The following is a 24,643-nucleotide window of genomic DNA, read 5'->3' as shown; positions in this document are numbered from 1 at the left end:
GTACAGGGGAGGTGTACTCAGTTGTAGGTCTGAAGGTGAGAGACAACAGTACAATTTGAATTTCCCAGCCTTCTGCTCCCTGCCTCAATCCAGCAGCAAGATAGGTTTGGGTTCAGTGTGCATCCAGAGTCCTAGCAACAGAGCAGTAAAAACCCAGTTTGGAAAGGGCAGCAGAAGAGGTTATAAGCCAGTGGTTTTGTTTTTTTGTTTTTTTTTTTCACAGCATACACATGTTTTTTGAGAGCTGAAGTGCATGGGCAGATTTGCAGTGTCTGCCATGTGGTTCCTCCATGGACAAACACTAAGAAATAAGTATCAATGGCAAAATCTTTTAATGGTTAAGCAGAACTTTTCACTAAAAAAAAACCCCCTTTCAATCCATATGCTATTGTGGGAATAAGTGTTTCCATCACCATGAATAAAACCATAAAGCAAAGGTGAGGGCTGTAGTGTTGGAATGACTTCAATGTGACGTGCTGCTGTACAGTGACATTCGGAGTACCCCATTTCTGAAGACAGGACTTCGCCTTAGGAAGTGCAGCAGCCAGCAGGGTGTCTGCAACAAAGTAATTCACTTCTTCTTGGGAGAAAGGAAGTGCTGCAGTTAGAGACCTGCTTTCTTCTTGGGAAACTGGAGGTCTGGACCTCCGGCCATGAAACCAATCTTGCCCAGCTGTCAAGAGTGGAGAAGAAAGTGGAAATTACGTTCCTGTGTACACACAGCACAAAGTCATGCGGATTCAAAACCGCATTAAACAGAAACACTCTTCTTTCACAAAAGAAGTGCTCTCTTCTGCCACAATTCCCACCCCAGGATGTTTGCAAAAAATGTATTCACAAGCCATTTGTTGTGAACAGTGTCAAAACCACTATTAAACACTGGTTTATTGTTGCTTTTAAGGCATAACATCTGATACTGTATTTTGAATGTGACTCAGCTGTTCCTTTCAGGAGGATTTTGAAGAGCTGTTACTGATCTCTAGGGGCCAGGCTGAGTTTAATTCAAGCAGATCTTCATAAAGAAACACTTGTTAATCTCACACCATTTCCTATCCTATGGCTGACCTGCTGGTACGTCCCCAAGGAAGGGCATCAGTCCACTAAAGACAGTGCAATTTCTAGTTGCTCACCACATTTCTGAAAGTCTTTTCAAGCAGGTTCCCAGTTTTCCAATTGTCTCTTCCTGTCAGGACCAGCTATGCACATGGGCAGTAGCCAAGGATGCCAGAGGAGGTTTTCTCCCCATTTTGCCTCTGGCAAAGAAGATGGAGTGCAGATGATTGAGCAGTACGTGGTGCCTGGAGCCAGTCCAGTCCTCTCCCTCAACTCCCTGCTGCTCAGCCAGGTTTGTGTCAGGGCAGTAAGAACAGCAAGTGACCACTAGGTGTGGTTCCACCAGTATGGCCGCCTTCTTTCCCAGAAAGGAAAGAGAAGAGGTCATTCCAAATTTTCCAAGCTTTTTAAAACCCCTCCTGGAATCAGAAGCGTCTCCCAATTTTTTTGTTCATATTTTTAGAAAAGCAACATCTGTTTCACCCTCACTGATAGCACCTCATTCCCTAGGTTCACTGTGCCACGGATCAGTCCTACAGTGATGTGAACTTTCACTTTATAACACTGAAATCAGGCTCTGAACGTTACTACACGCGAGTATCAGCGGAATGGATGTTGCATGCAAATGGCATATTTCTGGTGACTTCTTAAAGTGCTATCAAGCCTTATATCTGTCCAGAAAGCAGGTAACAAGGCAACTGGGCACAGTACCCATAAACTGGAATGCCTGCCTGATAGACATGGGTTGGTTTTCCTCCAGGCACAGACAAATGATGGTAGTTGCATACTGGTTCAGTTGAACAAGTACAATCCTGTGCAATGGTGAATAAATGAGCATGTTCAGAGTGCTTTGCACTGGAGGGTCTGCCAGAATTCAACATTTATTATTAATAACTTATAAAACATGAATGTCTATATCTGAATGTTCTATATTTGCTGAAGGAGAAATCTTGTAAGAGAAATCCTATTGTCCAAAGCCTAAATAAAATGTTCTGCTGCTAGATCGAAACCTATTCCTTCAGGTTAAATTTTATCTCCCAGCAGAGGATTATTAACTCAAAACATGTCACACATTCACTCTAGTCTTTTTTTAAAATCTGGTTTGAAGAGGAGATGTGTCTGGAAAACCAATATATTCCAATAACTCTTAATTGTTGGAAGACCCCCAAAGGATGAAATTGGATCAAAGGCCTCCTGAGATTCTCATAATGTTTGTGAAATATTTTAAAACTTAAGGTGTATTACCTCAGGGTTAGCTCTCTTGAACATCCAGATTTATGATGTACTTTGCAGGGCATTGATTGATATTGATTTACAAAGTCAGGGGTTTTCAGTGTTTTTCACAATCTGGGCCATGTTTCAGTTCTGCCTCTTCCATTCACAGCTGTGTGGTTGAATCTTCCCATGCAGGACTCACAGAACTGGAGCAATGGCTTGTGGAAAGAAGATATATAGAGAGCAGAATTAATATGCTCCAGAGTATTGAAACCATTTTTGCTCTGGGAAGAAGCCATTATTAGATAGCTCTGCTTTAGGTAGAAATTCTCTTGGTAGCACTCTCTTAATACCTGTTTACCTGCTTACTGATTGTTAGTAGTTTGCCAATTTTGACATAAGTAATGTTGTTTTAATTGCAGAGTTGGCTGGATCATAAGAGATGCTTCATAGGAATACAGATGATAATGTTTTTTCTCTAAATTCTAAACTTCTCCTTTACAAGGGAAAGGGAGAAACTGTCTCTTGAGTGATCTTTGTCCCCAAGAGTACTTACTCAAGCATTTTTCTTTTTAATTTGGTTTTTTATAGTCTCAATGGCTTCTTTCAGTGGAGAGCAGGAGGCAATTAACAAAGTAGAGCTAATTTAGGCTGTAGAGAATTCTGCTCAACACACCATTGATTATTTTAACACCTGAGTCCTAAAAAAGGATGACATTAGCCACAAACATCATACCATGTTCATACTAGGCAAGATCTGAAATGTGTGCTAATACTCTTGAGAACATTCATGCAATTTGAATGGGAAATCATTATAATCCTTACCATGTAATTTTTGGGTCTTTAAGATCTGCTTTAAATATCACAATGATTATATAAGTAGGGTCTGCTGCACCATAGCCTCTATATGTCAAAATGGGATGTTGTCAAGAGGAAAAACATTCTGCTTCAGCAGAAATTCAGCATGGAAAAGAGGTGTACTCATCTTCACCCTAGCTATTGGATTCTGGTGGCAAGTGACATCAGGGCTCCGAGGAACCTTGCCAGAAAAGACTGGTAGAGCTGCTTTCCCTCTGGATAACAAGCCCTATTGTCTAGCATTCAGGTTCTATGGGTTACTTTTGCGATGCTGTACAACAGTATAAACATTACAAATACACACAGCCTTTTGAAAAACCCAGAATGTCACATGATGGGAGAAAATCCTGGACTTTTAAAATTAATTTTATATGTCAGCAAAAATTATAATTTGACTATAAAATTATGATTCCCTATTTTAATGTAACTTTTATTTGTATTTCACACAATAATAGAATTTTTAAAGTTGGAAAAAACCTCGGAGATTATTGAGTCCAACCATTAACTTAAAGTGGAAGGAAATCTCAGGTTCATGAATAGTTTCACGTTATGTTTCACATCTATTACACTGTGTGTGTCAGGATTACCACATTCAGGGTGAAATCTCATGTGTTTAAAAATTATTATTATTATGTGTCTGCCCAATATTTTTTGGGAATTGATTTTTGAGGAAAAGCTGTAATAAAACAATCCACTGATGTTTAATCAAAGTAATTTTTATAAATGCACAGAAGATTCAGAACGTTTAGAATGAATATACCTCTTCATATATTACTTTAGAACATAAACTCCTTTAATTAAATATTAACTAAGTTTTCTTACTCAGATGACTCATGATACTCCTTAAGGCTGTGTTGCAAGAAATAGCTGATACCTAAAATGGTCAGTCAGTTCACTGGATAACACACATGTGGATTTCCAGGTTACAAAATATCACTGGATTAAATGAAACTAAATTCAGCAATGCTTTTTATGCTACTAACAGTACTAAACACCTTTTGAACCAAAATCAAAGTTCAGCTCTAAGCTGACACTATTGGCTGCACTGGTTAGACCACAACATCAGCAATCCAATTTTAACACCTGTCTTATAATACACAGTACAGACAGCCAAGACTTTGACCAAATTAGAGACTTTTTTTTCCCAGAAGTATCCATAAGTTTTCATAGCTGAAGTTGAAGAAATCCAAAATGGAGGAGTGTTTTCTCAGTGGGCTCTTCTGGAAATACAGGCTTTTCGTGCAGGGAAAATTGCACCAGATTCTTAGTTTAGACAGAAATACCTAAGCATTTTTTCTTAGATGTGTTGTTTTTCTTGTTTCCCAGAATTATATAAATGATCCTGGACAAGTCTTTTTGGGTAATACATTTTGGCCATTTGTAATCTGAAAAGAGAAATAGGAAATGTAGTTGGTTCAGTGCTCCAAAAAACCCCACAGGAATTAGTAAATCTTGTTTGGAGACTAAATTAGTGTTTTGGATACCTGATCTGTTATGGCTATTTGTGCCATATAAAGAGCAAAAGCAGGGTACACAGGACTGTGGCAGAAGGATTTTGCCTTCCTCCACCTTCTTCACAGAGGTTTTACTTCCAGTTGATGATCCCTGGTTGGAGGGGAGATGGGACTACAGCCCATTAATACATGCAAGATCCATCTGCTTAATTGTAAATGACACACCTCCCAGCTATGAGTTTAGATTCTCATACCCCTGCAAATTGCTTTGGGCTCACAGCCTGAAAGGCAGTGTACAAATGAACAATATTCATTATCATCCTAAAGCTTTTCAGTCTGAACCACTTAGCAGAAAACCTGTGGAATCCTGTTGACTCCAGTGCACAGGTTCTGCCCTCTAGGACCTGGTGCCGGTCTGAATCCAGAGAAAAAGTTGCTGAAATTCAGCTGCCTACTGTCGTGCTTTGCATGGCTCAGATGAGCTATTTTTAAATTACTCTAATTGATTTTGCTCATAGTTACAAAAGAGATCATATATTCTCACGTTTCCTACCTAAAGTAGAGAAACTCTGGACAGCCTGCCATTTCTAAATTCTTGGAAAGGACTCTGTCCCTAATACTCAGGCTCAATGAACATCCTGGTTCTCTGGCATGCCTGTATTCATTCCCATCTGTCGTGCTGGCATTGTTCCCACTCAGAATTATCCATGCCAATTTCAACAGGGCATAGGTGCTAACCAAACATGGTTTTAGAGGGACAGCTTTCATAACACAGCAAGCGCCATCTCTTTTGCCAGGAGATCCTGCTGTTAGCAAATAATTCCAGCTTAAGGCCACATGCTTCATTACATGGGCTCACATCTGTAGATGCTTATGGGTATTATTAAAAAAATAAAAATCAACAAATGTCTACTGTATTTCTCTTACAGTTTGCTCAGTGCTTGGAAGTTTGCATGTGGAGAATGAATGCTCTGCACCTTGTTCACAGGAGTGAGCCATAGGCTGTTAAATACTCTGAGCAGTCTTAACAGGTTACTGCATCAAAGCTGGGAGAACAAATTGCAGAAGTTTACCAGAGCTGTACTGCTTTTTTCAGGTGCCTTTTCACTGCTTTGTGTCTGTCTTCTGAGGAGAGAATGATAAAACATTGTCTTTTGCTCCACAGGTTTTTCCTTTCCAGGTTCTCAACAGATTTTTGTGTAGGGCATAATCTGCCCCCACCCATTTGTAAAATGAAACATATGTACAACAACATTCATACTGCTTATTAAAGTTACTAGTCTATATAATGCTCTATATGAGATATATTGTACTGATATATTATACATACCACATTAGTATCATATTAGTATACTGTAGCTGCACTTGACTCCTGTTTTGCCCCCGAGCAGATTACTTGTGTTGGCAGAATTACACTGTACTGTACAAAGGCTAGAAATAGCTTAGGAAAGAGCAAAACCTCATAAGCCTCGACTAAACAGCCCACTATGCTCAAATTTTAAAATATAACTTTGCAGTTAAGCAAAAGAATATTTTGCCAGCATATATCTCAGAAAATACTATTTGGAATAAAATAAGATTCAGGGTAGATAATTTCCAGCCATGTGTTTCCAGTCATAATTTCTGACTCTTAGATATTCCACTGTGCAGCCAGGATCTGTGGAAAATAAACCAAAACATGCAACCCCCTTGACACTTACAGTGTTTTGGCTGAATAGCACTGGGAAGACCCCAGTTCACATCTTGTGCATAGAAATGTGTTTTTGCAAATCAGGAAAGGTATTTTCAGTTGTTCTCTTTACTAGCAACAACCACCTAAGTCTGTTTTTAGTTGTATTTTACCTCTTCCTAAAAAATGTTGACTCTAAGAATGTGCAGAAGAGTCAAACATTTTTTAGAGTCCTAGCATTTTCGAAGATTCAGAGTGACAAGTACACACAGGAGTATATTGAAAAATTCTGTTGGGAATCAAGATCTAAAATAACCAAACATTTCTGACTGTACATTTCAGGGTAGTAATGTGTAGTAGTAATTTCTTATAATTTTGTTGTTTAGCATGTTTCTGAAATTGGGTACAGTTGACAAGATTTCATAGGCTTGAAGCATACTTAATGTGCTTTTCCTATGCTACTGATAGCTCCAAAATACTAAGAAGCAAAAAATAAGCCTAATTTCACAGTACCTTACTTATCTTACTACTTTACTTGCTTAATTGTAACTAAGCTTTACGTCCTCTCACCTGTCTTCTGTCCTTAGTCTTTTTACCAACTAAGCTTACCTTGTGGGCTGTCAGCGCTGATTTGTTTTCCATGACACTTGGACTCAGATACTTTTTTCTTTTTCTTCTCTTCTCTAGAGATAAGTCTCATAATAATTGTATACCTGAGAAGACACCCTCAGGTAAGGGCAGCAGTGGGAGAAGAGGTGTATGTTACTAGTGCCATGGAATGAAAAACTTCAAGTCATGTGCTTGAGAGAACAGGGTTTTCTAACCCCATAGCTCATGAGTGGTGAAAAGAAGGTTCTACTCCAGCACAGCCAGGCCAGGAGCTGCCTCATGGGAGGGCTGTTGCACTTTTGGGTGAGTTGCATTCTGATTGTTTCTTACCAGCCATAACAGCAAAGTTATAAGGCTGCCTGGTCAGAGCCTCAGCTCAGGGACGTTGCAGTGAACAGTCAGTCCATTATCTCTCTATACAAACCTCAAATCTTTCCCCTAACATATGAAATAAGTTATGGTACATTTGTTAGGAAATACCTACCAGCAGCATTGCCAGGGCACACAGCTGAGTAGTTGTAAAAAATGATGGGTGCACGTCTAGGCAGCTTGGAAGCTTTGGCTCATGGAAACTGCTATCTCTAGAACAGCAATAATTAAAGATAGCTGATTTTAAAAAAAAACAACATGTCTGGATTGCTCCAGTTCATGGCTGGACTGTGTTTTTAATGCCTCTAAAATGACTAATAGTGTGTATAAATAGTGACATCCAGTGTTCAGTTAGATCAACCACAGGTCTGTGTTCTGTAAAGCCTTTCAATTAAAAGATTTATTACAGACCCTATTTTAAATGCCTATGTAAAGATAGTAGATAACCTGCCAACTGCAACACACCTCCACAATAAAAATTTCCTTCCTGGCTTGTTGGGGAACAAGGATGGTGTGGCTCTTGTATAATGCTTTAACTTTCTTTTTTTATGACAGCAAGCGTCTGATTATTCCCAGGTGGTTTTGATTTCTTCTTTCTCTGCTTCTGTTGCTGTGAATGTGGCCATTAGGGCAGCAGTCATAAAGGATGTGTTCACCACTTCCTTCTCTGTCTGTCTCTTAACAGAGCCACAAGTCCACCGTCTTCTATCCACATTAATTCCCTGAGGTATCCGCACAGTATTTGTGTTGACTGCCTTAATTTTGATCTTCTCTAATCATTCCCTGCCAGATGGCAGTTAAAGTTTAATGGTCCCTGTAAAAATAGTTCCCTTTCTTCTTTTAATCAGTCATGTGTGTTTGCTTAGCTAACTGTTAGATGTTCAGAAAGCACGAAGGGACCACCAACACAATTACTTCAAAATACACATCCGTATTGTGATTTCAGTGTTACGTAAAAGTGAAGAGTTATAGTGTAACCAGGATTCCTGGAAATTAGTATGGGCTACATGACCTTGCATTTTCTTTGTTTCTTTAATTTTTTTTTTTAAATTAAACTAGTAATTTATGACATTTCATATAATCAAAGGTAGATTATTTTTAGTATTTTCTAGGCTCAAATGTGTTTTCTGTGCTAGAAATCACATCAGTATTATGCTTTTAGGGATGAACTGAGCAATACACTTAAGGATGCTTAACTTTAAGTACCTGTCTATGAGTAATGACAGATAATAGGGCCTTGAGCAAGGTACTTTGACATATGCTTCATCTTAGGCCCCTAGGCAGTTCCAATGAAATAACTTACCTTATTGAATTTTTAAGAGTATGTATAGACACCTAATGACACAGAACCTGAAATTCTCCAGTATGTGTTTACTTGATTGAAGTTTATTAAAGGTTTAGGCTTTGGCTGAATTGAGAATTTAATTCAATTGCATATGCATGCTATGCCCAAGTAGCAAATCACTTCAGATATAGCTTAAATGCTTTACACTATATCAGACACCTATGGAGTGAGCAGGTAGGATTATACCCCTGAGGAATATGGACAGCCTGAGAAAGTGATAAGATAGGAGTCTAATCCAGCTCAGAGTACTACCAGAGAAAGGGGTGCTGTGGAATTAAACAGAGACTTGATCAGGCTCTGAATGCCTTGCCTAGAGCAATACAGGAAATATATGGCAGAGTCACTAACAGAACCCAGATCTCCTGATTCAAATTAGATTTCTTTTGTATCTAACATCTGTGTATGCTGCAACTGGATGTGTCATCACAGCCTGCACAGGCCAGCTTCTAGATTAAAGCTCGCATGATAACTCCTATGCAGACTGCAGGAATCACGCCCACTTACACATCCCACTAAGATGAGACTTAGCAGAAATGCAGACCCTCCTACATTCTCCTCCCTAGTGGAAGGCTGAGAAAATAGGGATACTTGTATCTTCCTTGAAAGCATATTTTAACAACCATCTCCAGAAGTTTTCAGATATGACAACATACACCACAACAGTACTCTGAACCTTCTGATCACTTAGTCCTTTTTGATTTTTACCATCAATGCCAGGGAGTTGGACAAAGGGAATACCTCCAGCTCCAATTTTACACGTTATGCCTTAATTAGCAGTCAGCAATTTGGTTCTAACATAATAGGAATTTTGCCCCAAAGGAAAAATTTTCTGTCCTCCATCTAGGTATTTTTCCTCAGTTCCTTTCTACATGCAGGGTTTTTTTTTTTTAAGATCTAGGCCGGAGGGCAGAGACATGGATGGGACAGTTTGCATTATGATAATAACCAGATGACCTCATTGAGATCAGAGCCTCAGGGTACTAGATTCTGGCAGAAACATAGTAAAAGTCAATCCCTGTGCAAAAGAACATGAACTCTAAATACTCAAGTTCTTCCATAACCTTGGGATGGAGAGATTGATTTGTCCACTGTCCGATTGTGGCCATTGCCAATGACTCACTCTTCATCTCTTGTGCTTAGCCAATAGCCTTAAACCCAGCAGCATCCTTCTTCTCTACTTGTAACTAATTAAAAGCAGAGCCCAGCTTTGTTAATTTTGGTATGTCAGAGTTGTAAAATCTGTCAGCTGTGGAAAAGTGGGCATACCTTTATCTTTCTTTCCCCTAGTTTCCTCTCCTCTTTCCATATCAGCCAAACATACACTGGTTCCTTCCTTGGTTGGCTAAATACTGCAAACATAAACAAGCCAAGCAGAGCTTGCTGGGCAGATGATGGCTACTAGCAGGTGTCAAAATGAAGGCATTCCCCTGTGGACACAACCCATCAGGTTGGGCTGATGCCCGGTTCATAGGAGGGAACATGAATCTTCCAAATGGAAAGGGAGATAAATTGCATTTAAACACTCTAATGATGATAATGCAGAGAGACAGATGTGGTAACTGAGCATTTGAATCCCTCCATGTGCTCTTTACTTCTGTTATACTATCACATCATATACTACTGACTAATATAAGCCAGATGCAGAACCAGAATGTTGTTTGAGTTTATATTCTTTACATCTCCAGATCTGTACATCTTATAGATAGAAACATTTTTCCCTGGCAAATTCACACAAAGGTCATTTTTATGAGCTCATATAAAGAGTGAATTGGAAAGCATTCACTGGTGTTTGTTTCAGCTGCACCACTTCTGTTAAGGAATTCTTACTATTAAAATCTAGGCAAGCACAGCTCAGAAATCTGGGCAAGGAATTTTGTTTCCTTGTCCTTTGTGGGGCCACTCACACCTTTGCAAAGAGGGTGCCATTTAAAGGCCTGTAATTCAGAAGTGGCTTGGATCAGCCTTACGTAAATGTAAACGATATAATGATTTCCCAGGGTGACAGGCAGCAGAGGAGGAGACGGAGCGCTGCCAAGTGAGGTCAGGTGTGGAGAATACGCAACAAGCACACAGAACATTTATACACCTGGTATAGTACATGCCAGTTGTTAAGGCAGAAAGCCAAAGGTAATGAGCACTGTGAGAATTACCAAGAGCTCCTTTTTGGCCCGGGTTCTTGCTTGTAATTGAAGTGCTATCCTCTACTGATCCTTCAGGTAGCACTGAAACGATTTTATGCAAGCTTCAAGGGAGAATCAATCCCTACGGAGTAAAAGAAACTTCCTTTACATTATAGCTCTGTGCTAGAAGCAAGAAATGGATGTGACTCATGAGTATTCTTAATAGTTTTCAAAGAAAGTGAAATGCCTAAGTGAGATTTTGATTTAATTTCCAAAGTGATTTTTATGTATGCTCCAAGGTGACTAGAAAACTGTATGTATGTTTACATATTTATGTTATTAGAACATATAATGAAATGTACATTGAAGTGTCTTTGTTGCATTTATTAGAATATATATTTAAAAATATTTCTGTATGGTATTAGGAAAAAATAAATTAAGTAATAGCCATCCAGGAGTATTCTCCCTTAGTCTGTACTCTCCATCACTTTTACCAACACACCATTTATTTTTCTTTAACCAGATTATAATGTATTCACAGATAAGGAGTGATTATAGACACTGTAATCTTATTCCTGGATAACAGATTTTAGCTTTTATATATCCTATTGAGTTCCTTCTCTACAATACTGAATTTCAAGGAACTGGTAGCTACACTGTGATGCTGAAAATTTCTTTCTATGTCTTCAGTGGCCAGCCTTTAAATATATTTAAAGGATAATCTATACTTGAGAAAATAGTCAGACTGAAAAATCAAAGACTGACTCGGCAATCTCATTGAAGTGCATGCAGCAGTCACTTTGCTTTCCTGGCTTTCCACACTCTTCATATGTTTTTACTTCATTTACAATCTCTCTAAGACTAACACTTGCTTTTGAAAGGAGATCTGGTGGAAGTGTGTGGTTCCTATATAATCAAATTAATTTTTTATTCTATTCATTTTATGGGTATGGGACATCTGAATACAGAAGCATCCTTCAGAAATGTCAATTTGGGAAAAACATCCAGAGACTTTTAAAGATAGAGTAGTAAACTTGAGAAACACTGAATGTTTAACTGAAAAATCAGAGATATGAGCAAAATAATTATTGGAGCTGCAGAGAATTTGCAGGTTTACAGAAAACTATAATACTAAAGTTGTTTGCTGATGGTTGTTTTTTTTAATCTTCTTCCCTTTTAATTTTTTTTCCCCCTGGGAGTTGAGTGGTGGACTATAGTGAAAGGGAGGAGCTGTTAAATTAGTTTGAAACTGAAAAATTAAAAACCAGTAGATTTTTCTGCAAATAGGAAACAGTGGAAACCCCCTGTGACTGGATCATTGAAAACCAGACTGGGAAAAGCACTGCACTTGATTACAAGGCTGCAAAGATGAAGCAAACTGGCCTCTCTGTTACTGCTGATTTTTGTCTGGGAAGACACATGCTTACTAAGCAACATTAAATACACTATTTCTATTACACTTTCCTATTCAAATAATGAAAAAGACCTCCCCTATGGCTGTCTGTAACTGCTGAAGAGCATCACATAGTTCATTTCTCTGTTTATCAGTAAGGCATCCTTTGAATCACACAAAACAAGTAGGCTGGTAGAATAAAAAACCAAAACACTACAAACAAAGATGAAAAAGGACATAATACTAAATTATACTTTAGTGACTAGTGGAAGTGGACTGACAAGTGTAATATAAAAGAATCTTCCATATTACCTACTATCTTATTATCTTTTGGTAGCAGTTAGAGATAGCTTAACAGGACATTTACAACTGATTTCATGCAGAAGGCTTTTTTGAGAAACAGAAACCCAAATTATAGCTGAGAGAACTTTGGCAAAGAAAATTCATCTTTCTCAGAAGAAACAATGTAAAGAAAAATTAGTAGCTGTATAATATATCACTGCTCCAGAGTTCCTAAGTGGAAATTAGGCTGGTATATTAAACTGGCATATTATCCTTTTGGAATATATTGTATCTCCCTAACTCATGAGGAAAGCACAAGAACATTAAAGAACTGCTTTTGCACCTGTTATATTATGCTTTGCATTTTTAATGCTTAGCAGAAGCTGTTGGTGTTTAAAAATCTTCACCAAATGTATCCATGCATCATGGAAAAAGCTGAAGTCGTTAAACTGCGTATCATACAACAGAATCATCTTGCATTTAATGACTAGATTTCTAAAGCAATTACTAAATTTGGACCAAGTGCTGGCCTAGGAGGAAGCCGGGTTTTTCTTCATTTTGGGAAATTAGTCTCCGTCATGTGCAGTAAGAGTGCTGCTGTTGACACAGGCAGCCCCCAGCATGCAGGATGCCACACAGGACATGTGAGCACAGCCAGGCACGGTGTGTGCAGGGAGACCTGTCACCATGCAGCAGGTACAGCTGCTGGCTTCCCCTGCCCAGCAGCACGAGGGAAGCACTGCCAAGGCAAGCCAACCTTTCTGCAGGGGGTAGAAAGAGCCAGCCTTCCCTTTTCAATTGAATGCAACACTTTTCTCTTCACAGAGTCTACATTCTTGAGTTTTTCTCTCATTTTTCCCTTTTGTTCCCATGATAACTTGACACAGAGTAAACACAAAATTTGTTTTTAATTCCAGGCATTTAGTAAATGCCAGAGATAATGAGACACCAAAAGGTTGGAAAAAAATAAACAGCAGTCATAGCAGAACTGTGTTAAAGAAATCGGCTCATCTAATCTACGATAGTAAAATGACTAAGTTCCAGGGCTGGATTATTCCAGAAGTAATACCATGACTTCACTCAGGAAGCATTACTCATTAGGATTAGAGCTGGAACATTTTCAACCTTAAGGATTCATCTTCAGAAACATAATTCTTGGAGTGCAAAATATCCTGTACCTCTCAGTCCTAGAATAGCTTCTCTGTTAATAACTCATATTACTGCATATCATAAACTTCAATTTACTTGTGAGTCATTTTGCTGTTCAAGAACTGTGTAAAATACTAATTTTATGTCAGTAAGGGTTAAGAGTCCAAGGAATTAAGCTTTCATTGAAATATGGAATTTCCCTACACATACTTGAAAATCCTGTCTCCAATATCAAAATATTTCAGTTTTTGTCTTTATGGAGGAAAATTCCATGCAGTTATTTATGGCCTCCCTGTAAGACGTGATAACCGACATCCAGAGATACAAGATAAAGTGATCTCCTACCATGAAGTGGACTGTTCAGTGTGGTGAGAAAAAGAAGTTGTTTTTTAGTTGTTTTACAAAAACTAAAAATACCCAGAAAATTTGCACTAATTGAAGCATGCAAAGCTGCATGACACAAAGAGCTTTGGGGAGCTTTTTCTCTTGGTGCTTTAAATATGCTATGGAAATTTCTTGCCTTGTGAGACAAAATAATGGATTGACAAAAATACAAACTCTACCTAGCAGGAATTGCAGTAAAGGAGTGTCTTAATCCAGAGTGCACTAGAAAAAACATCATTTTTGTAGTATCCGGACTTTCTTTCTATTTCACAAGAAATCAAACCAAGAAAGAGTGTCCTTTATTCCACTGTGTAGAAAACTAAGAGTCCTTTAGCTTTTATTTTTCTTTAAAACTGATATGGGAGTGGTGGTCTTGAATAAATATTTTCATCTGGAAAAACATGTCGAGTAATGTTCGTTATATAAATTTTTAACCTCATTTAAACTTAGTTCCTTTCCTTGAATGTCTGTTGTTCTTCTATGATTGTGAAAAATGTGGTGCTTCCTTGGATGCCCACATGGAAACATGCATTGGAATTAGGTTAAAGTAACTCACTCCTATAAGAGACTAAGTCAAGAAACTAGAAATATTTATAGTTCTCATTGCATTCCTCTCAAAGATGCTGTTGCTGCCACTGGTGGTGCTTTTTTAGCTGGACAGCCAATGTAAGCTTTTATGTATTTATCATAAAACTGTATTTTAATATTAATAGCTCAGATCTCTAATCTAAGCCTGGCTCCTCATATACCTGCATGCAAATGTGTAGTCAGCACTCCTATTATCATGTCACTGCTTCCAAGTGTACCCTCACAGACAAAAATACCTCTTGAGGTTAAAGTAATTTAGTTATGTAGATCTCCCTATTATTTCAGTCCAAAAAGCTCAGCTTAAATAGAGACAATCAGCTGAGTTGAAATGTTTTTGCAATATGCACTGATGTGAGACCAACAAACCTATTTCGCTAAGGTGCCTTAAGTAGAGTTAGATCTTTAGTTTCAGCTATCTTATTACATTTCTTTGAAAGCTCCTTTATCCATAAAAATAAAAAGTAAGAGGGGAGACACATTTTCTTATGATTTAAAGGCATTTGGCTGTTGGTATTTTTGTCCTTCAGTTTAGGGAATAATGACCTGGCAATATACATGCCTTGTTTCACTTGCATTGCCATGTGCTTTCCTGTTTGTGTGAAGGTACAAGCTGTGTGCTAAACACTAATGTCAGGCTCAGATTCTTGTGGCAGATGCACATGTGCAACTTCTGTAGCAGTGAGTGAAAGTTGGGAACACAGATTAAATTCTAAAATAATATGACATGGCATCTATTTGCCTCGGATGAGAATTTTAGTTTAAAGTATTATCAATTAACTGTAATTCAGTCCTTTAGCCATTTACCATATTCATATTATGAAAATAAGAATACCTTTCATACACATGGTGCTAAACAAAGATTTAGTAGAAGGCGTGGAGTGGCTTGGCTGGGAAATCATGTGACTATTATACATCTCCTGAGCAAGATGCTTAATATTTCAGTTATTCTACTTCTGAACAATTTCTGTTGGCAACAGGGTATTGGCCATACATTCACAGAGTTTTGGGCAGAATCCAGTCTGGATGCTAGCTTGCATCCTGATTTTTATATAATGAGTGCTTTGAAATGAGGATTTTTTTACATGAGATAGTTCATCACTTTATAAAAAGAGTCATGGTTGAAAATACATGGCATTGCAGCAGGTGTGTCACACAGAACACATCAGATTAAAAAAAAGAGCTCAGTTTGACACATAAATTGTGGATATTATCTAATTTACACATACAAACTGTGAATATTTTGTTTTGTATTCTAGAAGAGTTACAACTCCCATGATGTTGATTGTAATTTCATCTTTCACCACCAGCAGAGGGAGCAGCAGTGACTGAGCTGCACAAACCGTGGGGTTTCATCCACTCGGATCAGCCAAATTCCGTCTGCAAACACTCTGAAAATAGTGCTACCAGCAGGAATCAAGGAAAAATGTCTGAGGGTAGGAGTGCTCCTCGAATAGGTTTAAATATTCCTATTTTCTTCAAAATAAACACTTGGGCAGCCCCCAATTAAAAGAGTAGCATCACATTTACAGCTTTGTGAAAAATACATGGCATACGAGTGGCATTTGGAATAAGATCAGAGACTGACTACACAGACCATAGCTGTCACATCCCATAAGCTAAAATCATTCTTCAAAAATATTTAGCAAACTCTGTTTCTGATTTTGCAACTTAAACCTCAGTTCTGTGGGAAGACACATTTCAAATATGAAAACCATAGTTACTCAAAACCTAAGATTTTGAAAGATGTTGGAATGCATTTCAAAACTGTTAGTTGTTGCAGTTTACTTTCAGACAGTGTTTAAAAGTGTCAGAATCATTAAATCAGTCCTCAATAGACGTTTTAGCAGTTTCATGCAACGAATCTAGCAAAAAATGGGAATTCACAGCTGTTCAAAAAATATGTAAGAGAAGATTGAATTTAAAGTAGTGTAGTCTATCTCTAAAGCTCTAGGCTTGAACACTTCTGCTGGGGGAAAGTAGTAGAGAGACCGTCTGTTACACAACCCCTAACTGAGTCCTAATACACCAGGAAATATTTTAGTTGGCTTTGACATTTTACCCATTTCAGTAATCATCTTCACCAAATATGAACACCTATACTATTGTCACTTAAGCTTATTCTCCCATATTTTCTCCAACCAGCAAAAGCATTTAATAGGAAGGAATTTGAGAGTTAAACCAATCTATACATCCCACAAACAATCATCCTAACAAAGACATTGTAGACTAGAAGACAGCACTGTGCACACAAACCCTGTTTTCCTTTAACCTTATCAGCGCCTCTAATGGAAGATACTCTGACACAGCCAAGATAAACCCAGCAGCTCGGTCCCTGCCCAGGATCGTGCCAGTTCAGCTCATCCCAAAACTGTAAGCATACCATCAGCCTGACTTTTATAACATTATTTCTGATGCATGTAAAGCAGTGATCATATTGGGGGAAATGGTAATTATGGAGCCTTTGTTTTACAGGCTGAGAAAAGATCAAGGGTTTTGCCAGTGTTCTTGCAGGAATAGAATCAAGGGATCTCAGAGTTCTCCTGCTCTGGGTTCTCCATCACTGGTATCACTTACCAGGCTGAGGGAGACAGTGCCTAAGGAAGCACGACTGCAGGTTGCTCTCAGACATCTAACCTGCTAAGAAACCGGTTAGAATGCCTGGCAGGTGAGAGGTGGACACTTGCTATCTGAAATATTCAGTGTTGTGTAAGTAAATTATACTTAGCCACCAAAATTTCATTTATCCACTGTTTCCTGACATGCCACTGTCACTCTGGAGTCTCTTCTTAGTTATTGGTGTCAAGAATATGAAAAAATGAAATCTTCTTACCTTGGGAGGCTTTACAATAGTGACACACCACTCTTTGGAATCCAGATCAGCATGGTCCTCCCAGTTACTTATTTGGCTGAGGGCTGGCCATTGACCATGGATTTTTTAAAATACCTGTAAAGAAAGAAATTTCATATCTTTCCTGACCAAAAGGATCTCTGAAGAAGGTCAGTGTTGCTGTGTCCAAACAGCTTATTCAGTGGGCTACACTGCCATATGGGCTAAACAAAAATAACAAGGCTTTATTTGTTGTTAAACAAATATAATTTTAGCCACTTTGAAGAAAGGGCAGAGGATGTATTACAAGCGTTACTGTATAATTTCTTCTGTTTATCACACAATACAACAGTGCTGTTTGGTTTGTAACATGTGATATTATTAATTTAAATGTATTTATAATAATAACTAATATTAAAATAACTGTCGTTAATTTTTGCCTTTGGATTCCATAAAAGGGAATTTAAAGCACAATTTCACGGTGTATCTAATGCAATCTGTTTTTTAAATTTCGTTATATGTGATTCCTCTTGAATTTTTAAAATAATTTTTAAAACTTGCCAGAATCGTCTACCACATAAGAAAAGTACTTACAATTTCAGAATTCAGAAGGATGAGGAACACTATTAACAGTGATACTAATATTACATCAGTAATTGAAGTTCTGTGTATCTCTTTCATATAGCTCTCAGCAGTGGATGTTAATTAATTACATTATATTTATTAATGCAGCTAAAATGGGTCTAATTTGCTGAATTTATAAGCTATTTTTGGCTGCATCTGTTAAAGGTGTCTGTTTACCTTAAAAAAATATTGCCTTACAATGTCGCTTTCTGATCACTGCATGTGTCCCTACTTAAATCAGAAACATTTTTTGCCACTAGTGCTGAATAGCTAAAGTTTCCGTGTGCTTAAGTGCATACATATTCATCAGCAACATGATTGTTTCTTTCCTATAGCTTATTTTGCCCAAGTATACAGAAATCTGCTGCACTGTTTTCATTGAAGATGACAAATATGCAATGATACCATAGGCTGTCTGGTTTCAGTTGTGATCCATAAGTGTATGTGCCATTTAACAACCTATAAAATATGACAGGCATATACAATTCTCTCTGAGCAGGAAAGGAAATTTTATTCCTCAGGTTTTAGTCACACATGCCTTGCATAAAGTTGTACAGTCAGATCAGTATTTTATTGTTACTTACCATATGTGTTACACCCCCTAGGCATGGAAGAGCATTAGCCTTACCTGCAGAAGAAGGAATTACCTCAAGTAAGTTAATAGTCAATACAATCTTTCTTTAGGAACAAAACAAAAAAACCCTGAGAACAAATCTACATATCTCACAGACTTCAGCCACAGAAGAAAGGAACCAATATTACAATCTTAGTTTTATGAGCTTCTTTCTTAAACACCCTATCTCCTCTTACACACTGAAATAATTCAGTACGCACTACCATGGGTCACTGACACCAATAAGTGCTGTCATCTCCCTACCCACTGTATCCCCCCAAAACTCCTGGTATTGGAGATCTTGGCTTCACACAGAGAAAACATTGCTAGTATTTTAATAAGCTTATGTGCATAAATTTATCAGAATCACCAGGTATGTTGCTTAGGGGTAGATCCATGGTGAACAGAGAACTCAGCTGGACACATCTGCACTCTGTTCACACTTCTCGGGTTCCTTGTACAGCTCAGCAGGACAGAGCAAAAGGAGAGGTGATGATTTTGAGGCACTTCTGCAGTTATGGAAGAATTCCACAGCAAATTCCACTGTCTTGTTATCTCAGAATATATAGGTTATTTTTTCTTTAATACACATGTGAATTTATTTTTACGATGCACTACTGGTGTTTATCTCCACCAGTTGAAGAAGTATTCTAAAAGCCTGCAAAGCATTACAGGGCAGGATATGAACCTACACAGGATATGAATTTATAAATGCCAAAGGAGTGCAGTAGTAGCAACATGTAAATCAAAGCTCAGAAAGCCAGAAAATCTTACTTTAAGATCAGCTGATGCAAGGTAGCAACATAGTTATTTTTTTGAAAAACAGGTACTTTTGTGGCACCAGACTGGGGGACTGAATCATCAGTAGGCAGTGACCTGACAATGATTGATTCATGATAGGAGAAAGGGAGAGAAAACAAGTCGTATCTCAGATTCCAGCAGGCAACATACCAAAAACACTGAGCAAGGTCTCTAAAGCCAAGTAAGGAAGCTTGTCAGCTTTTCTGTTTCTTTGGGCACTTTATCTATCAAGACAAACTGAAAAAAAAGAAGAGCTACAATATCTTCATTTAATATTTTCTAGGTACCTGTGTGAGATATTTTTAAGCAACATTGCCAGAAACAAAGGAGGATCAAAGAAATAGCATCAAGAACACATAAGACACTTATCCTGAATAAAGTTGCTAATCTCAAGCTTCGAATAAACTAATACAGTGCTCACCCAAGCAACATTTTCAGCGCAAGTTCTGTAGAAAGCAGAAAAAAAAAAGTGTGATTTTTCTCTGCAATCACATACTCACACAGAAATAGTGTCTTTTTATATGTAGCTAATGCTTGATGACTTAATGGCTGACTATCGAAGTCTGAGGATTACAGAACCATTGCGTGAAGAGTGAACGCTTGAATTTAGCCTTAGTTGCTAATATTTTTTTCTGATTCTATTTTTATTTTTTTAATAAAGTGTTTTCAGGTTTGTGAGCAGCTACCTATAATAAAAAACAATCTGTTTGAAACACTATAGAGTGTAAGTAGAAGGTGTTAATTATAGCTAAATGCCCAATTCCCCTCCCCCCCTCTGGGCTAAACCCTACAGTTTTAGGCTGCTTTCATTTCAGTAACCATTTGATCTTTCCCAGGAGAGGATTTTGTACTATTTCTTTTAATCTTCTCTGCATGCAGCTCAAAACTGGCATGCTGAACTCAATTTAAGTTAGCGTTTGCGTTTATGAGGAGAGGATCGCAGGGTCTACAACAAACCAAATAAAAATAATGTTTATAAATGTCAGTTAAAGAAAATTGTGTGAAGTAAAGCTAGGTGCATATGAGCGCATCCATACAAATTTTAGAATGATGCTTTTACTCCCTCTGCTCACTATGATCTGCAGGGAAAATACAATCTAGAAACCTTAGACATTTGGTAAATACAATATGCTTTTACTATAGCGCCTTTTCAACTAGTAAACAATTAAGCAAATAATTTAAAAAATATTTTGAGAATAAAACACATTGATATTGCACTCTGTGCACATAAGGATCTTCTGTGACTGTGAGTAATTAACCAGACAGAACAAAGTTAAACAAACACATAAATCTTTGCAGGGTGGACATTCTATGCACTAAATAATGCAACACGTCCACTGTCATCAGATAACGTGCACTGTGCTAAATTCCACAGAGCCACATTTTGGCAATAGCATCAATGCCAAACAGGCTTACCTTGTAACTGTTACCTCTATGGATCAAGTCTCCAGAAATCAAAATGGCTCCACTGAATCAAACTAAATGGGGTTTGTGTTAAGGTAAAAGCAGGTCATGTGGTCAGCTAAAAAATTACAACATGTGTTTACCCACCTCAAAATATTGCTCCATATCTCTTTCCTTTTGTAAGAATGCTTATAAATCCACAAGAATTATTTTCAACATCTATTGTTTTAATAAAGTTCCAAAGAGACATTAATTTCCCAACTTCCTGCTAGCACTGCAATAGCTAAATATGCTGCTGGTGCTGGCTATAGTCATATCCACAGTTGGGTTCAGGCAAAGTGACAAATCAGCAGTAAGATCCAAATGCACACAGAAGTTGCAGCAATATCCTAATTATGCTTACAACAGAAAAATATACTGCCAGAAGTACTGAATAAATACTTGGGGAAAAAAAAAAGAAAAATCAAGATGCAAGGAAAATAAAAAAATAAGAAAAAAATAAGAAATGAGAAATCTAGCACAATATGTACTATCTGGACCACACACAATAAGGATTTCCATTCATTAATATAACAAAAATAGAGTTGGTAACTTCATTTAGGTTGCCTTTACCAGTCCAAATAAAACTCAGCAAAGCAAATTGATACTCAGGCCTCATTAAAATTGAATCATTTCAGAGTTGTTGAATTTAGGAGAATTGTATCGTATAACTGGAACCAGAAGTTAATGTATTGAGAGTTGAGTTTTACTAAGATGAAATATTAATTCATGTTTATTATGAATGTTGATTGTTTTAATACCCTGAATTTAGATACAGAAGATTAGATGTAGTGGGTTCTTTCCATATGTCACAAGTAATCCAGTTGCTCTTTTAACTGTAAATTCTGCAAGATTATTTTTCTTACCTAAAAATTCAAGCAAATTACTTAAAATTAAACCATTTTTCCAGCACGTGTGAAAACGTGTAAATGATAGAACTGGCAGTATGATGATTGCTTTACAGATAAGCATTTTCTTCATCATCTTCAAGGACATCCAGATTTATGATCTAATCACTCAACCCTTTAACAGGATGCATTTGAGTTTGATTAAAAAGAAAACAAACAGCAGAGCGGATTTATTAATGAAATCTGGGTGACCTTTTCACATATGGAACACTCAGTCTCAAAACAGCAACTCTAAGGCTGAATATGGTCTCCTTGGCTGCTTTAGCTTCTCCCATCCTAGTGTACAGCATGTTTTTGGTGTGCTTTTCTAAATTGGCAAGTGCAAATTTTGGGAAACCATTTCCCCCTCCCCCTCCTTGAACTTTAATTGCTTAACCTACATCCTAATTCAAGTTGCTCATAAACCTTAGCCTTTGTTGTAGGTCCGACAGCTGCGTTATGTCAGTAGCAAGTAAAACCTTCACAAAGTTCCGGAATGCTGCAAGACATTTTATAGGTGCTGCAATAAAAGGCAAATTGAATTTACAAAAATGCATTTGTCACTGATTAAAAACTTACAAAGTTAATTGGAAACACAGTGTAGGTGTTGCCACACAACTAGAGGTGTAATTGGTGGTTTTAATTCAGTTGGAGCATGGGGGAGAGTAGCTGTTCATGTAAGGCCAGCAATCTTTTTCATATTCCTTTTCCCTTGAAGAAACAGGGTGTTTTTACTGGAAGACTTGCATGAATGGTCAATAGCATTAAGATGTTAGCTGAGGACTAGGGACCACTTCCATGCTCAGCTTTCAAGGCTGTATCAAAGCAAAATTTGCAAGTACCAGTCGGTGACCATTAGTAACTGCAGGGTCCATTGGGAAAGTTTTCCAGGCCTTTTCTTGTTTTAGGTTGGCAAAACTGACACTACTGTAACAATCACTGCCTCAGCAAGTGAGGAGGGGAGAGGGAGGTAACCACCAGCCCTGGCAATCAGCACCCTCCCCCTGGAGCTGAGTGAATTATCTCCACATAATCCACTTAACCTTTGCCATTGTGGGACCTGGGAAGCTGAAGGTATTTTTAAACTTGAGTCTTTTAATTGCTATTTTATAGCATCGCTAGTCCAGCTCAGCTGGAAGGAAGAGGATTGGAAAATAGTTCCATGAGGCAATAGCTTTTCACCTCAGCTAGGAGTCCTAATTATTATTATTGGTTTTGTGGCTCACTGTCCTCTGAGGCTGTGGGGACAGTGATCTACAGTGAATCCACAGGTGATGGAGTTTCTTTAATGTATCACCATTTCTGGTTAACATGGCTAAAATGTCAGGGATTCTAAACTACTTACACTGCTCAACTTGGGTAACAGACATGCTGTCATCAATTCTCAATATGCAGAAAAATCCTAACAGAAAAAAGCTAGCACAAAATGTTGCGAAAAGAGCTCTGTAACAATAAGGTTGAGTAATATGAGAAAGCTCCTTTGTAATTTCTATTCTTGGTAAAATCTCCACTTGATATTAAATTTATTATTTTATTATTTACTTGATATTAAATATCTTAAAATCCCATATAATCCCCTTATCAGAAAAACCTGCCTTGAACAAATGCTGAAGGATACTTCTGTGTAGTTTTCCAAAGACAAGCTATGGAAAATTTAATTAGGAAGTGATTAGTTCAATAGATTGCAATAGCCTGTGAGAGCCTTCTGCTATATTTTTATTCATGGCTGCTTAAAATTTAAATAACACTTACCTGTTTTATTAATGAATATTCCACTGTGCTGGACTGTGTATGTCCACATTTCAGGGATCATGAAATCAGGTTAGGAACCAATGCACATGTTCTTCACAAAGACACCAAGTAATGGGACACTGCACCTTTCCCTTGAATTTTCAAAAAAGCCACAAAGAGTTAGGCATTCAACTTCTTTGTACATCTAGATTTTAGAGTTGCTGATCATATAGGTCCCTTCAAGATCTCTGGGTAAAAACGTGATACTGATTTCTTTTATTTACAGTCAGGAAATTCACAGTCCTATCGTTTTTATTCCTTATTCTCTTCACTATTTTAAGTTTCTCGCCCACTGGTAGAGACGAAGGGAGCACATGGATATCTTGCACACTGGGTGCACTCACTGTGGAAGGATGTGGCAGATCTATAATACTAGTTACTTTGCAGCAATGCAGATAATCAGTGTCCATCATGCCTGTACTATACATACCACTGCAAAAAACCCCGATGGTGCACACTCCCAGGGCATTTCAGAAAGAGAATTACTAACTCAACCATCTCCCTGATTAACATTCTTTGGTGCACAATCAACCAATAGAAAACCTCCCTGTGTGAGACTTTAGCATGAGTACAGAAAGAGAATTATTCTGGGAAATTCATGTCAAAACATACTTGCTGTTTCTCACCACAGTCTCTGTGTCATCTCCTTGATCTTTTATTAATGATAAGGAAGTGAACAGCAGTAGCCAAGACTCAGAAGTAACAGCAGGGATGATCCAAATATTCCATTCCCATTCCTGCTACTAAAATTCAGTAATATGTATGGGAAAGTCCCTATTACATATTTTCACTTACAATCTTTGAAAAGAAACACAGAGTAGAGTAGGAAAACCAAACAAACAAAAAAGGATTTCTAAATCTAAATGTATACTTTTATCCAGGCTTACTGAGCAAGAAAGATACTCACTTTGTTTGGCATCACTTCTCACCTTCACATGTTCATATCAGATGCTCAGCTTTTCAGAGAACTTAGATAATTGAGAGGAAGAGAGAATGCCATGGAAGACTGTAGTCATGTGTGTGACTTAGCCAGGTCCTCCACTGGGAGAGTTCTGGGCTAGAATTTCAGCAGATTTTTGTGAAAATTGATTTTTCTTGACCCATATACCAAGATGACCAAACATATGTTGTAAGAAGAAAGACATTGGATTAAATAAAAGAAAAAGTGT

At 37.8% G+C, this 24,643-nt stretch overlaps 1 long non-coding RNA gene across 1 annotated transcript in view; it reads right to left on the bottom strand.

Annotated features, from left to right (window-relative positions):
* Positions 1-388: 388 nt before the first annotated feature.
* The window catches only part of LOC116998428, a 51,553-nt gene continuing 27,298 nt past the window's right edge, over positions 389-24,643 (bottom strand). The window contains exons 5-9 of the long non-coding RNA XR_004418393.1: positions 23,436-23,566; positions 18,524-18,567; positions 17,319-17,432; positions 2,299-2,486; positions 389-673 (exon numbers count right to left, since the gene is read on the bottom strand). This is a non-coding gene — a long non-coding RNA (uncharacterized LOC116998428). The remainder of the gene's footprint in view (positions 674-2,298; positions 2,487-17,318; positions 17,433-18,523; positions 18,568-23,435; positions 23,567-24,643) is intronic.

This window comes from Catharus ustulatus, chromosome 7, assembly GCF_009819885.2.
Source record: "Catharus ustulatus isolate bCatUst1 chromosome 7, bCatUst1.pri.v2, whole genome shotgun sequence".
Classification (NCBI taxonomy): Eukaryota; Metazoa; Chordata; class Aves; order Passeriformes; family Turdidae; genus Catharus; species Catharus ustulatus.
Note: the sequence above shows the minus strand (reverse complement) of the source record. Positions and strands in the feature narration are given on the sequence as shown.